The sequence below is a fragment of the Lepisosteus oculatus genome, chromosome 26 (genome assembly GCF_040954835.1).
Source record: "Lepisosteus oculatus isolate fLepOcu1 chromosome 26, fLepOcu1.hap2, whole genome shotgun sequence".
In the NCBI taxonomy this organism is placed as follows: domain Eukaryota; kingdom Metazoa; phylum Chordata; class Actinopteri; order Semionotiformes; family Lepisosteidae; genus Lepisosteus; species Lepisosteus oculatus.
In genome coordinates this window covers 404,489-420,036 of record NC_090721.1, presented here as the reverse complement: position 1 = coordinate 420,036, position 15,548 = coordinate 404,489, and positions in this window count along the sequence as shown.

Sequence of the window (15,548 nt, the reverse complement as noted above, 5' to 3'; positions counted from 1 at the left end):
ATTTGAACTGAGCGAGTGGGTTAACATTCGGGTTCTTCTGCATCCTGTTTGAATGGCTATGCAACAGTAGTCCAGTCACTCTGCCATTTTTTTGACCATTACCTGATCACTTCTTCACCCTTGTTTCAACTGCAGTTTTCCAAGTTGTTTGCTTTATCCAAGACTATACTGACTAATTCAGTTGCCTTGCTGTTTGGCTGTGCGTTGGTCACTGTCCCCCAGCTAGAGCATATGAATCAGTATATGATTGTTTTTCACATTATCTTTAGATAAACAGCTCATGTTTTTTTCCCGTAGGTGCGAAATTAGACTATGAAAGTAAACGACCGAATGTTTGCATTACCGCGCAAAACTCACAATGCATAACTCCATCATTAATCCTTTATACTCCTTTACACCTTCTAGTTTAAGACTCCCTTTAAGCAGTTCATGTATTTTAAGATCAAGCTCTTTTTACTTTATAATAATAATAATTGCTTACACTTATATAGTGCTTTTCTGGACACTCCACTCAAAGCGCTTTACAGGTAATGGGGATCCCCTCCAACACCACCAGTGTGCAGCCCCACCTGGATGATGTGACGACAGCCATAGTGCGCCAGAACGCTCCCCACACACCAGCTCTCAGTGGGGAGGAGAGCAGAGTAATGAAGCCAATTCATAGACGGGGATTATTAGGAGGCCCTGATTGATAAGGGTCAATGGGAAATGTGGCCAGGACGCCGGGGTTACACCCCTCACCCCAAATGTTGCATACTTTAGATGTATGCAACATTTTACAGATGACAAATTCAGTTTAAACATGTTCTGCAATACATTAAAAGTATTAATAATGTGCATGAACTAATCATGTGCAAGGCAGCGCAGTAGTTGGCACACACTCGCAACGCTGGGGCGTTGGGTTCAATTCCTGGGGTGCTATCTGTGTGCGTCTAGGTTTCTTCTGGGTGCTCCAGTTTCCTCCCCCAGTCCAGAGATATGCTGGTAGGTTAACAGTCTTCTAGTAAAACTGGCCCTGTTGTGAGTGTGTGTCTGGATGTGCCCTGCAATGGACAGGCGTCCCGTCCAGGGTGTGTCCCACCTACCATCCATCGCTTGCTGGGACAGTGTCTGGTTCTCCCGCCACTCTGAACTGGTGTGTTTTTTTTGTTATGCAGTTGTAAAGTTTAACATGCAGCCAAAACTGCTTTACCTTTAACACCCTCAATAAACCCAAGTCTTTCTTCTGTCCTCAGCTGACTCCTCCCAGACTCTGTTCTGCTCACCCAGGCCCTGGAAGGTGTCGGCATTCTAAACATTCCCTGTGTTATCAGGCACTGGGAGCTCCAGAGGCGCAAAATGCCTGGAGTGGAGACCTGCTTCCCTGCAGTCCTGTCGGAGTGTTTGTGGGAACACAGTCTTTTCTGCCTGAAGGGCTGACGGACTGTCCTGACCTATCATTCCTGTCCTCTGACTTCGCTGACACAAACAACATCCCATCCTAACACACTGTGAGGCAGTGCAGGGCTTAAAGGTGCCTCTGAGCTCAGTGCACTCTATACAAGGGAATGTAAGAAGGTGCAACAGAGAATTCCAATGTCCTAGCTAGTCATTTATGGATCCAGCCTGCAGTTCCCTGAAAGACCATAGGATATCAGCTTCAACAACATGAGTAAAGATGTCCCTCCTGTTTTTGGTAACGATTAATTAGGTTTACTTTTTTCAAATCTTTTAGGTTTTTGAATGTAAATGAAGTGAAACTGACTTGGTTGCCAGATGGCTAGATGATCGGCCCTATTTAAAGTAATAAGGCAGAATTAAAGCCCTGCAACTGATTGGAACCAATGATGTGTGTTGCCTCCTGGTTCAGGGACACCGGAGAGGTGATGTCTGATTCAGACAAACTTGAATCTAAATGCATACAATTTGTCTGAGTTGCTTTAAAATATTGTTGGAAAACCACCTGGAAATACAGCAGCAATACCAGTTTATGCTCTTGTTCAAACTCCTGTTGTTTCACTTTCCGGGTTTTCAAAGTGTCACAAGGGGAGATCTGAAAGCTCCTGGGGAAAACAGGGGGCAGGCGGCTCTCTGGCCAGTCCAGTCAGACCCGGGTCCTCTGCAATAGCTTGTATCGCACAAGCCCTGTGCTTCAGTGTCAGCGGTGTCTCTGCTGCGTGCTGTACACCGCCTGACCACGGCTGCCATCATCCCTCTCTCACACAGCCACAGAGCCAGCGAGAGCCCCCGGCAGCTGAGCCAGCCCCAGTGAGAGGCAGCACGCGGGACACTAGCAGGCTCGGCACGTTCTCAGGAAAGTGGATTGAAAGTTGTTCTGGCTCACGGCCAGAACAGCCCCCCCTCCACTGTGTCCGGCGGGCTTCTGCTCTGTGTCTCTGTCAGTGAGATGGCCTGCTGGACCCTTATCTCTTGCCCCCTGCGTTAGATACCCCAGCGGCCTTCTCCAGAAGCACCAGCACTGCTCCACAGCAGGTACCTCACAGATCTAAGATACCATAGTCAAAGGGATCTGCCACGCTACAGGTTATAAATCTAAAAATCGAACAGGTTTGTTTCTTTCAAATGTACATGGAGCACAGTACTGCTTTTCTAAGCCTGGTGGATGTTGCGCTCACTGACGCCCCTCCTGGAGGACTGAGGAATTGCAGAGCAGCTGTTGGGCACCATTTGGTGGAGAGGTAAGGAAATGGCACGATCCCTCCTGCACAACAACTGCGAACTCTGAACAAGGCCCAGCCTGTGAGAGATGGCACTTGAGAGGAATGTAAAACCTCCCAGCCATCTCCCCCATTCCTCCCCAGGGATGTCAGCTCACTCTCTCATTCCCCCGTTCTCTCTCTCTCAGCTCTCTCTTTCTGAGCCGGGGGTATAAAAACTAGCTAGCAGCAAAGTGCAAGGTTTGCGCAATTGTTTTCCTTGTCTCCGTTTTTGGAATCGTCAGTTATTATTTTTATCACACGCCCACGCGATTTGAGGTCGCCAGTTACTTGGAGTTTCATGGCAGCGGTGCCTGTATCGGCTCAGGAAGCAGCAGACCTGCTCCTCCACCATGGCCCTCGCCGGAGCCACTCGGTCGCCGCACTGGGATCGCCACCGCACCTGCCAGAGCTGCTGGAGGGGTGTGGCTCTCGCTGACGGCACTGCAAGACCCCAGGACAGCCTGACCCTGACCCAGCAGCTCGGTAAATCAATGGGACTGAAACCAGACCGTTAGGGCAGTGTGATTGTACTTGACAGTGAAGTAGAGTCACAATCCACAGATTGATATACTAATGATGAATAATTCCTTGCATTTATGTAGCGCTTTTCATCCCACAGCATCCTTGAGTCCTTCGAGTATAGTAGGGAGCTAATTTCATTCGCCAGTGATGTGTGATGACAGCAGCCCCTCAGGGCTGGGAGAGAGAATCTGCTTCACTGAATGAATTAAGGTGGAAGGAAATTTAGGCTTGAATTGTACAAGCCAAGATTGGAATATAGCCAGAATACTGGGATAGCACTCGTACTCTGGGATCTTTAATGATCAAGTAATCAGGGCCTTGTTTTAAAGACACATCTGAAGGATTGTACCTCCTACAGCACAGCTGGGCACTGGCTTAGACGAACAACTCCTACTGGTCCACCACCATCACCTTCATCAGTAACTTCTTTTGCTAACAGGTCTCTTATCCCCACTAATGACCAGTCTTTTGAGACCTGAAAAGATCAGGCTGTAAGGAGGGAGCCCTGCTGTGAAGCATAAACAGTTAACCTAAATATTTTCTCTAGCCATGTCAACCTGGGATGATTTTTTGTCAGGTATCATACAGCCAGCACAGCCCCAGATGGTAATGATCTTTCACCTTGCTGGACTCTAAGGCTTAGCACACCGACTGCCAGCACTTTGTAAACAGAGTGAGAGCACTGTGGGAACAAGGCCAGACAGGGCGCCTGCCACGTGCTGAGTGACCTCTGACCCCTCAATCTCCAGCCAATGAACTCAGTGTGCTGGAATCCTGTCAACAGTCTTCACCAGTGGGGCTACCCAGCAAATATTGACCGAGACCTGCTGCCACTGGAGTTTCAAAACTTTTCAAAGCCCCTTTATCGCATGCAGTAAACAGCCTGGGTCATCATCCTGCCACCCATCAGCAAGTGCTCGTTACAGTTGGCGTCTCTGGCCTTTGTGTCCACGACATGCGGGCCACTTGCACGCGACAGCTGGGCTGGGACACCATGAACGGGTCCCTCACTGCGGAGCTGCTCTAGACAGGAATACAACAGCCACCGTGCAGGGGCCTCTGCTTGCTGAATCTCTTCGCAGCATCACGCCGAAGACGGGGCAGGAAGAGGTTCTAAAAAAGTAACAGCAGGCAGGGAGCTGTAAAGCTTTAAACTTCCTCTGCATGTTGCTCTGGAGAAAAATGCTTATGGAATTCCTGGTCCTAGATTGTCTGAAATGTTAAGATAGAAGTGATTATAAAAGTCACCTCTAAACAGAATCATGGCTTATTTATAATTATTATAATTATTTATAATTTAATCCCAGAGAATTACCCATGTACTGTCTCATATCTCTTCCTCAAGGGTACAACAGTATTACACTGGGGGTTGAACCCACAGCCCTTCAGTTTCAAGTGCAGAACCTCAGCCATAACTGCAAACTACCAGGAGGAGAAACTCCACAAACATCACAGCAAGCAATTCATTTTCAGCTTCATTTCAGGGACTTTTTTGCATTACTGTTTTATCCCATTGCTACTCGCAGATGCTTTTCTACAGGTCAGTCATACTCCTCAGCTGAAATGCAAAGCAAACAGTTTAATTATGCTCAGTTAAAACTTGTTATGCCAGCAGCTATCTCACCCTGCGACTCACAGCTGGCAGCCTGCTAGAGCTCAGCAGGTGTGAGCCTGGCCAGTACCTGGATGGGAGACCCTGGGAATCCTATGGTTGGTGCTAGAAGAGGTGTTAGTGGAGTCAGCAGGAGTGCTCACCCTGCAGTCTATGTGGGTCCTAATGCTCCTTTAGAGTGACGGGGGACACAATACTGTATAAAGGCACTGTTTTTGGGATGAGAGGTAAAACCGAGCTCCTTACTCTGTGTGGTCATTAAAAATCCCAGGGTGTTTCTCAAAAAGAGTAGCAGTGTTACTTTGGCAGCCTGGCCAAATTCCTCCCTGGCCTTCATCAATCATGGCCTCCTAATAACCCCCATCTCTGAACTGGCTTCATCACTCTGCTCTCCTCCCCACTGATAGCTGGTGTGTGGGGAGTGTTCTGGTGCACTATGGCTGCCGTCGCATCATCCAGGTGGGGCTGCACACTGGTGGTGCTGGAGGGGATCCCCATTACCTGTAAAGTGCTTTGAGTGGAGTGTCCGATGTAAGGAATTATTATGGTTGTCAGAAACACTGATAACTCATGTCTTAAAAATGCTGCTCGCAGTTCAGAATTCTTTCTCATAACTCAGACAGGGAATGTTTACTGCAGTGCTTTTAGAATAAACGGCCAACAAAGGATCTTCCCAGCTGTGCTGCAGGTTTTGAAAATGGCTGAGAAACATCCGTTCAGTAACAAAAGCAGTGTTGCTGTGGTTATGGGTGACAGTGAGAAACTCTTTTTAACACAAAGAGAAACAAAGCCGCTTCTCTATCACAGATTTTTTCTAAATCTTATAATTGTGCTGTATTTGCAAACCAAGCTCGAGCTCCATCCGTTCTCTACCTGCTCCCTCCAAGCATGGCGCTGAGGGAGGTGGAGTCTGCTCCAGCCAGTGCAGGCGCGCGGCGGGGACACGCTGGACACAACGCCCGTCCCTCACAGACATACAGACAGCACCCAGGCCTGCAACCGAACCCGGGGCCTTGCCAGGCAGTAATGGTAACCCTTCTGCTGTCATGCCTCCCTACGCTGAAAATATCTTTTAAAAAAGCATTATGTTTAAAACCGCATTCAGGTATGAATCTGTTTGATCCATGCTTTTCCCTCCATTGAGAAGCTTCACTCCGGACTCTCCCGGCGGCTGCAGCAGGCAGCCAGGAGAAACAGGTTCTCGATGTGCAGCAGCTGTGAGGAAGTCAAGGTTTTCCGAAGCTTCAGGGAATCAATGAATGTGCCTCAGGGTGTGGTTTTAAAACAAGATCACGAAGAAGCCTGAAAGAGCCCAAACTAAGGTTAAACCAGAGAACCGTCTTTTTTTACATTCTGAATTCTTAATTTTGAGATAAAATCTAAAGAGGTGTTGAGAAGGGAGAGCTGCTGTCAGTGTCCAGAAGTTCACTATTTGACCCAATTTGATATTTTACCAGTGTGGACAAAGATCAGGGTTTGGTGCCTGCAGAGAGGAAGCCCAGAGGAGCTGAGCTCTGTAGGAGGTGACGTCTCTCCCTGTGACAGCGCTTGGAATGAGAGCTGGGGGATGTGGCCGTGTGTGTCAGGGAGGGAGGGGGAGCTCCTGGGGGGACTCATTTGAACAGGAAAGCTAATCTCTGTGAAAAGAGCTGATTAGAATTGCAGCCCCAGTGTGATCAGGCCTCTGTATGCGCAACACAAGGCTTCCATCAGCAGACCGTTGAGCTGGGGGGTCTGCGACTCCGCTGAGCTGAGCACAGGGGACTCTGACTGGTGTGGATGTGACACGACCTCAGCAAAGACTATCTCACCGTCTGCTTCTCCAGCAAGAAACTCTGCTGAGGGGTGGGAGGGTCACATAGATTCCAGAAAAGATTACTTCTTAAAGAAGCATTTCACATCACTGTTGCATGTCCTTCTGACTTTCTGCCTGAAGTCTGAGAACAGACAGCTCAGTCTTCCTTGTTGGTTGTAAGTGGTTTATTGATCCAGGGGCCTCATCAGGCTGCTTTTGAAGAGTTTGGATCAACTATTAATGACCATCTAAGATCTCACAGCCACAGACCTCCTCCTCAATTCCGCACCCTGCAGTTAAACAGTTGGTTGTTCCATCAGTCAGATGAAAACCTGGGTAACATTCCTTTCTGTCCCCTCCTACAACACCTCCGCCTCTACAGCTGCCTCCTAAACATACCCATGTTCACTTTTTTCACCAGCGGGAAAAAAAACAGCACAATGAACAAATGCTCACTTGCATTATTCAAACAGGAGATTCACTCACATTACCAGATAAAAAGAGTAAAACACTATAAAAAACAACTGACAGACCTAACTGAGTGTGAAAAAAGGGACCGTGTTAGAGAAAATTAACTTTGCACAAGCGGTCAACATAAAGGCTCAGGCATTTTAGAAGAGCAGGACCTGCTCTCTAAGCTGTGGCACTTCCTGAAGGCTCTTCTTCTCACACGTGTATTATTACTCCCCATTTCCTGCTGATTGAGGCTAAGAGGGTGCTCTGCTAGCCCGTCTGGCGGCAGTGATGCGGTGCCTGTCTGCACACGCTGCTCTGAAGGGGCCCTGCCACAGAGGTGTAATGCCCTTGAGTGCCTACAGGGGGAACAACAGAACAAGATCTGTGTGAAGATGGTGGTCTGCTACACACACATTGATTTATTGACCCCGCACTCCAGCTCTCTCCTCCTCCTCCTCCAAGGGCTTGGCCAAGGCCAGTCCTGTGACAGCTGAGGGGCTCTGACAGGGAAATGAACAAGACATTCCCACTATCCTCTTAATCCAAGCCCATTTCCTGCTGACAGATGCGATAACGTGACACTGCAAGCCGGCCCTGGCGCCAAGAACTTTTATTACCCACCGGGCACGTATTTAATCTCCACTCAGGCCACACTCTGCCCTCGTCCCCTCCGCTCTGCTCGGTCACACTAGGCCTCCATCCGCACCGCGGAAGGACTCGGGTCGCGGGTCGCGTGTGCACCAGCACTCTCGCCGCTCCAGCTCAGCAACACGTCCCCAGTCTCCCCTCGGGACGTGCAAAGGTGTTCTTCAGAACAATCTGCAGAGACGTGCGATTGTCCGGTGGTCTTCCCAGCCCCCCAGCCATCTCCTGCCAGTGCTGGAGGCTGTCCGAACTGACATTAGCCAGGTCTTCTGTTGCTTTCAGTGATGCCCCCGAGATCCACGTGCATCATCCCATCTGTCATCTTGTCTTTGTGAGGTCGATTACGTCAGCTGAAGGTCTGGTCTGCTACTACTTCACAGTCCACAAAAATCAAGGGCACCACATGATGGGTCGGACCCACTATGTTGAGCAGACTGGTTAAGCATTCTCTGATATTTTGGTAGGGCAGTGTACATCGGCCTCTATCCCAGCTGCTGCAGTCAGGTGTTGTCCCTGTACAATGCACTTCACTGTACTGCGGAATGTATTTGCTAAAGCTGTCCTCCATATCTAATACCCAGTGGTGGATTAAGGTGATCAGAGCCCCCCCATCGCATTACCAGAAAAAAAGCGAGAGAAAATACTGTAATAATTCAGAGACGCGTTCGGGTAAGAGCTGCTACCGCCGGTTCAAACAGAATGTAACGCGGCACTCGCAGGGAACACGCACGTACACTACAACAGCCTCTAATGCAAGTACAGCAATGCAACCAATCAATCAGATTCACGGCCCATCTGCGAGCTGACAACAGAAGCCATGCGCACGCTTGCTTTGAAACCGACCAAACACAACAAGATCAGCGCAGCAGAGACCAGTGAGCTCCCTGTTAGAGCGCATTATTTCAAGAGCAGCAGGACACTCCCCACTCGTCAAGTCCATTAGATGTTTTTCTATATGGGCTTTCAAGAAGGGATCAAACTCGCTGCTAACTTCGAGGACACCCGTGAAGTTCCCGTTGTCGGGGGCGCCCGAACGTGTCGCTGCGCCCCTAAAAGGCAGCCCTCGCTCTGCTACAAACGTCACCCCCGCAACCACCCTTTTCAGGACGTTAGTCCAATACTCATATTCATTGTCAAACTGTCTTTTTAGTTCTGAATACATAAGACCATTATCACCACAGTGCACAACGTATGCGACCACAGCCTTTCCACGGCTCTCCGACACTCCGTGTTCAGCTAGGCGTGTTTACCCAGTCGCCCGCGGTCAGTCCGGACTGATCATCACCGCCCCCAAATAATTCACATGCGAAACAAAACACTGCACCTCTCGAAGGGGAATACGGCCGCCGTTCTCTTGACGCACACTCGCCGTTTCCGAGTTTTCTTTTGAAGAGGGTTTTAGAGAAATACCCCTTTTGGCGCTTAAGTTGTCTTTCCGATGTTGGCAACATCCGCGTCTTGGTTTTGACACGATTTCGGGCCCAGTTTAGCCCAGCATGGCCGCCTCTGTTCACCTATTTCCCGCCAGCATGCGGGGTCCGAGCTATAGGAAGCGGGAGCCGCTGTTGCGGCCTCAGTTGGCTCCACGGCAGCAGGTGCACCAGCACGGCGGCGGACACTGGTGGCGTTTCGGACGGCTCTGCCTCGGACTCGTGTTGCTGTGACCCCGTCGCGGGAGCTGCTCGTCCTCATGAGCGGCGTGGCTGCAGACCGCGCCCAGGCCGGAGCTACTGGAGCTGCAGCTGACTTTTCAACCGCGGTTGTTGTAGCACTGGCTGCACCGTTAGCCATAAACTCAGGATTAGGGGCCGGCTCAGCAAACTTGAAATAATCAGCCAATCTGGGGATCTTTTTAAGCAGATCTTGCGCACACTGCTCTTTTAAATGCTGTGTTTTTCGTTTTTGCGCCCCACTATCACATTTTCTATCACACATTGTGAGGCTGGCTACCTTAAACTCACACCGGAGATCACCCAATGCATCCGCCAAAATAATTGGCTCACACCTTATTCAACGTTTTAATGGACCAATGGGGGCCCCACAGGTCTGTTTAAAAAAATACCCCCGGCCAATCTGGGGCCCCTAGGCTACAGCCTATGCCAGCCTGTTCGTTAATCCGTTCCTGCTGATGCCCAGGGAGGGAGTACAGGCCTTGTCTACTTCCCTCTTGGAGTATTCACTGGGAGAGGCTTCTGTTTCATGTTGCACGGACTGCACAGAGAAAGACGGATGGTGCCGCCATCACAGCTGCCTTGTCTGTTGGCTTGCATAGACCTGTGAAGACAGGCAGCACTCCTCCTGTTTCCCTGTCAGACGCAACGGAAGCTTGTTAAGAGAAATGTGCCGATTCCATTTGCAAAGCGAGAGTTCTCCCCCCTCTTGGGCTGCGTGATGTTTCTATTAATAAATAACTTCAATGAGCCTTGAGCGACAGGCCCTCTCTTTGATTTTGTACATCAGAGACGCAAGAATGAGGTCAACCAAGATGCAGGACTGAAGGTTTGAACCAAGGGAGAGAACGTCTCGGCCGGTCCTGAGGAGGGGACCCATGCAGACCAGACCCCAGCGGCTGCAGTGGTGTGGAATGAGCTGCTCCTGTCTCGGAGGTACTGTACCTCCTTCCCTATTTCTGCATCGGGATTGAAAACACCATGCTGTGCCTCATCATTGCACCTTGCAGGTGAGAGAGAGTTTTTATTATAGTTTTTAAGGTTGATTATGTTTTTATTTATTAATATGTGAACATGAAATCCTGGGGTTTTATCATGATATTTCCACATTAATAGCTGTTGTTTGGCAGCTGTGCACTAAAATCAGGATAGGGTCTAAAAGGTGGATGTTCTGTTATTGACTTGAGGTACGAAGGTCCTGCTTGTTCAACTGTTTTGACTTGTCAAGGAGACCTCCTTTGTCCAAGCAAATGAAAAAGATGTTTTTGTGGCATGGCAAATTTAAGACAAAATGTACTTTGTTTTTAATTTGTTCTTCCATTTGTGTGAAACTGTCTGAGTCAGTGTGCCATTAGAAATGCATAATCACTAAAGACAGATGAACTGGAGGCTGCAGAAAAGGTTAAGAACCACTGGTCTAGAGAGATGTGTCCTGGACGTGTACTGGAAGATTAATAGTGTAGGAGCAAAGCAGCTGGCTGCTGTTATAGACACAGAGATATGGACAGAGATGCGCAGTGTCCTTCAGATAACGCCCGAGGTTATACAAACTGAGAACTTGGATATATAGTGCAGGCTGAGTGACGCAGGACAACAGCCTCTGATTATGAGTGTACTTGTCCTTCTTCACTGGCATTTGACCTTAAACCCAAATTCTGGGACTAGCTCCAGTCTCCTCTGTTAGCCAGGTTGGCTCTCAGCTCTCCAGCTCTAGTTACTGTGCCACACAGGCTGTGGGTGGGATGCCAGCCCAGACAGCCCCAAACCCACAGGCTCCGACTCCCATGAGGCAGACGAAAGGTATTTCAAAGACACAGAGGAGCCTGCTCCCTGAGCCCCAGTCAGTCCCTAGTGCCTTCTCCTCCCTGCCTGCAGGAGACCCCTCCACACACACACTTCTGCATTTCCAATAAAGAGCAAATGGCACATCCTGGCACTGGAACAGAGAGGCGAATTTGCCCTGCGGTATTCTGCTAATCTGGCACTTCTGCAGATGGCAGTGCAGGGAGGGGATCTGGGGGGTGTGTGTCCGCTTTCACTACCCACAGCACCAGTAGCGCCGCTCTCACTTCCTGTTGGTTCTCAGTCCGGGCTGGCACCTGTTTCTCCATCCCCACGGTCTCCTCACTGCTGCTGGCCTGCCTACAGACAGCAGAGCCTAACTGGTTTGGTCCATGTCCTCCACTCCTGTCCACGACACGGCTGCCCTTGGTCCTTCAGGCACAAGAACACGAGACTGTTCCAAGAGACAATTTATTTATTTGGATCTTGCCCATCCAACCAGATCTTCCTCTAATATAAGGAAATATTTCAGGAGAGCCTTACCATACACATATAAGCCTTCTATGCATATGAACTATGTCAAAATGCTCCTAACTCATGTTTGATTTAAAATATTTTTTAGATTTTTTCTGGAAATGTTCTGCCCTTTCTTTCTACCACACTATTCATCTCACATTAAACATCTGGTCCACTTCTCTCTATCTTGCAGCTTGGTGAGGATTCTCTCTGACTCCAGCCCACTGACGCACCTGCTCAGTGTCCTTCTACTCAATTCAAGCTTTATTGTCCCATCTGGGGAAATTCACTTGACAGCACACTCCCGACATACCGACACAAGGACAGACCGATTTCACCAGTGCAAGTGTCACAGCAAGATAAGGGAGACAATAGTTCCAAAACACTGTTTGAAAGAGATATTGCAGTTGGGGATGAAGGATTTCCTGTGTCTATTAGTATCACACCTGGGCAGACAGAGGCGTCTCCCAGACGTGAGAAGTGTGAACTCGCAGTGGAGACACGAATCATCATTCACTTCGCTTTCTTTTGCTCCGACTGTTTGTAGAGGATATTTAAAGCAATTTGATTTGCCCCAATTAATTTGTTTGTTATTTATATCCCAGCCTATTACAATCAATGTTACTAATGTTACCAAATCAGAAAGTGAGACAGTGTGTTAAAACGCTTTCGATAAAGACTTGTAGAAAAGTATGGGATGGTTCTGTCAAGCTTGAAATAGCTTGGTTTCCTAAGAAAAAAAGAGTCTCCTCTGTTCACCTATTTCCCGCCAGCATGCGGGGTCCGAGCTATAGGAAGCGGGAGCCGCTGTTGTCCTTTTTTATGAAAGTTGTCCTTTTTTATGAATGGTATCGCAGCGTTTGTCCCAGCTCCGGTTTCTGTCTGCGACCAATCCCAAGTGCTTGTAGTCATGGACAGTTTCTATGGTCTTTGCTCCTGCTCTTGCACAGCCCAGCTCTGCAGTTCTGGGTGAGGGGGGTCGTTGCTATCTGTGGATTATATTTACAAACCCTGGTCACACACGAGCCACAGCCTAGCCCCTGCCCCCCGCCGCCACTAGGCACCTCTCCTTTTACTGACCAGCGCCAAGGCCCCTGTGCAGAGAGGGGCGTCGTCTGTCTCTCCACAGCTCTGGGGCTGCAGCCTGCACACCGAGCCGACACGCTTGCTGGTGACTGCTGCCCTTCCAGAGGAGTCCTGGGCAGACCTGGGAGACTGACATGAGGAGGGGCTTTGTGCTTAAGCCCTTGTAAGCGATATCATGTGGGATGCAAATTCACACCGGATTTGGGTTGACACTCCTCCTCCCTTTGAGGAAGAACAATGGTTTGAACGCAGGAAATAAAGGAGCGAGCTCGTTAGCATCGCTCTGTAAGGCAGCCTGGAGCCTGCCCTGAAGGAGCTCCAGCTCTCTGACAGCACAGCAGCTCCAGGAGAAAAAACACATGGATGTCAAAAGTACAAACATGCACATTTTCTCAGGGGCTACGTCACCGTTTTTCCAAAACAAACGAGGAGACTGAAGAGCTGTAGGCCTCTGGGTGTTTTGAGCCCATCCATAATATTCCAAAAAACGATTCCTGAAAGACTAGACGTCCCTGGCTCTCCAGCAGCAGGACATGCCGAGCAGGTGGGAGAGAGAGCTGGACCAGCACTGAGATCCTGCCCACGGAGAAGACAGACCTGGGTCCCAGCCTCGTGTTCCTTTACCTTCAATATGAAAATTCTTTCTGTTTCCCAGTAACTCAGCAGTTTCTCTGAGGCAGGTGGAGCGAGAGGGGAAACCACATCGTGCTGGCCCAGGAGCCTGGGGTCAGCCACCTGGGAGCAAGGACTGCGTGCACACCCACACCCACACCCACACCCCTGCCCACACCCACACCCCTGCCCACACCCACACCCCTGCCCACACCCACACCCACACTCACACTCACACCCACACCCACACCCCTGCCCACACCCACACGCACACCCACACCCACACCCACGCCCACACCACTGCCCACACCCACACCCACACGCACACCCACACCCCTGGCCACACCCCTGCCCACACTGACACCCACACCCACACCCACACCTACACCCATACCCACACCCACACCTACACCCCTGCCCACACCCACACCCACACCCACACCCACACCCCTGCCCACACCCACACGCACACCCACACCCACACCCACGCCCACACCACTGCCCACACCCACACCCACACGCACACCCACACCCCTGGCCACACCCCTGCCCACACTGACACCCACACCCACACCCACACCCACACCCACACCTACACCCCTGCCCACACCCACACCCACACCCACACCCACACCCACACCCACACCCCTGCCCACACCCACACTCACACTCACTACACCACTGCCCACACACGCACTCACACTCGCTACACACTGCCCACAAGCACACTCACACTCACTACACACTCACACTGCACAACACTCACAACACAAGCTGCCTTCACCCTCCACAGGCGCCAGATCCAGAAGAAAGGGCAGCAGCATCCTCTCAGTGGGGCGGCAGGCGGGGTCTCGGAGGTGCCAGCCCGTCACCGGAGCCCCTCTCGGCCTGTGGATTCCAATAGGTAGCAGTCGGGCCGCTGCTGGCGGCAGCACAAAGTGCCCTTTGAACGGCGGCAGGGCCATAATGAGCTGCAGATGTGCAGGCAAGCCCCTCCCGGGCCCCGCGGCCGCCAGCCTGGGGAGGAAGGGCAGACGCGGGCAGCCTGGTGGCGCTCATCTCCGGGGTCTGGATAGTGTTCCGGCGGTGCTGCTTGGCCCCACTGCTGCTCTGGGGGTTTCCCTGCAGGCCTGCAGGAGCTGGGCTGCATCCCGGGAGCAGGTATGGCGCTGACAGGACACCCTCCTTCCCTTCTGGCTGGCCACGTTTGGAAAATTGTGCACAGTTTTGGCTGCCATGTGATAACAAAGATATTGCTGCTCTCAAATCTATCAAGAAAAGAGCAACTAGAATCATTCTGGAGCTCAGAGGAACGCCCTACACTGACCCTGCGCACTTCTCCAGAAGCAACAGTGAAATGCAAAACAAAGGACACGAGTGGAAACTGTGTGGAAATATGTTTAAAACTAAGAGCAGGAAACATCTTTACACACAGGGTTGTGGGAGTGTGGAACAGGCTGCCCAGCCACATTGAACCTGACGCTGCAGCTCTCCCACAGGCAGTGGCTGGTCAGTCGAATGGGCGAGAGGTGGGCAACAGCCCTCTCTAGCTTTTGTTCCCATGAGGCTGTGAGTGAATCCCGCTTCAGGATGAGGTGCCCATATAGCACATACTGAAGACTATTTTTTTTGGTGCGAAACATTTTTATAATTTTGTTTTCCAAAACAAATAAAAGTAATTTAATACATTAGTGCCTAATTTTTAGGTCTCATTGAATTTTACAGTGGTCCCAGTGTACCATAACACCGGCTAAACCAGACACTCCAGTTACTCACCAGGAATAAATAGCTTGTTCCATACTCCCACAACCCTTTGTGTAAAGACGTATTCTCGGTTCTAAATGTCTTTAATTTCAAAGGGCATTTCAGGGTCACAGTGCATGTAGATTGTGCATTCACCAGATCCATTTCCAAGTGCTATCCGCTTGGCTCTCTGCTCTGTGAAGGCGTTGGCCTTTGTGCTGTGCTGCACAGCGTCATGTAAAAGTGACAGCTCCGTGAGGGAGAGGAAAGCCGAGTGTGACCTTCAAAGGAGGCATGGCAGGAACACACCGGCACGCTGCATGGCTGCTTTTAACTCAGCCCACGAGAAACCGCTCGGCTCTTGTGAGAAAAGAGTGCTGTAGCTTCTAATATGAGTTGTGTCAGCCTTT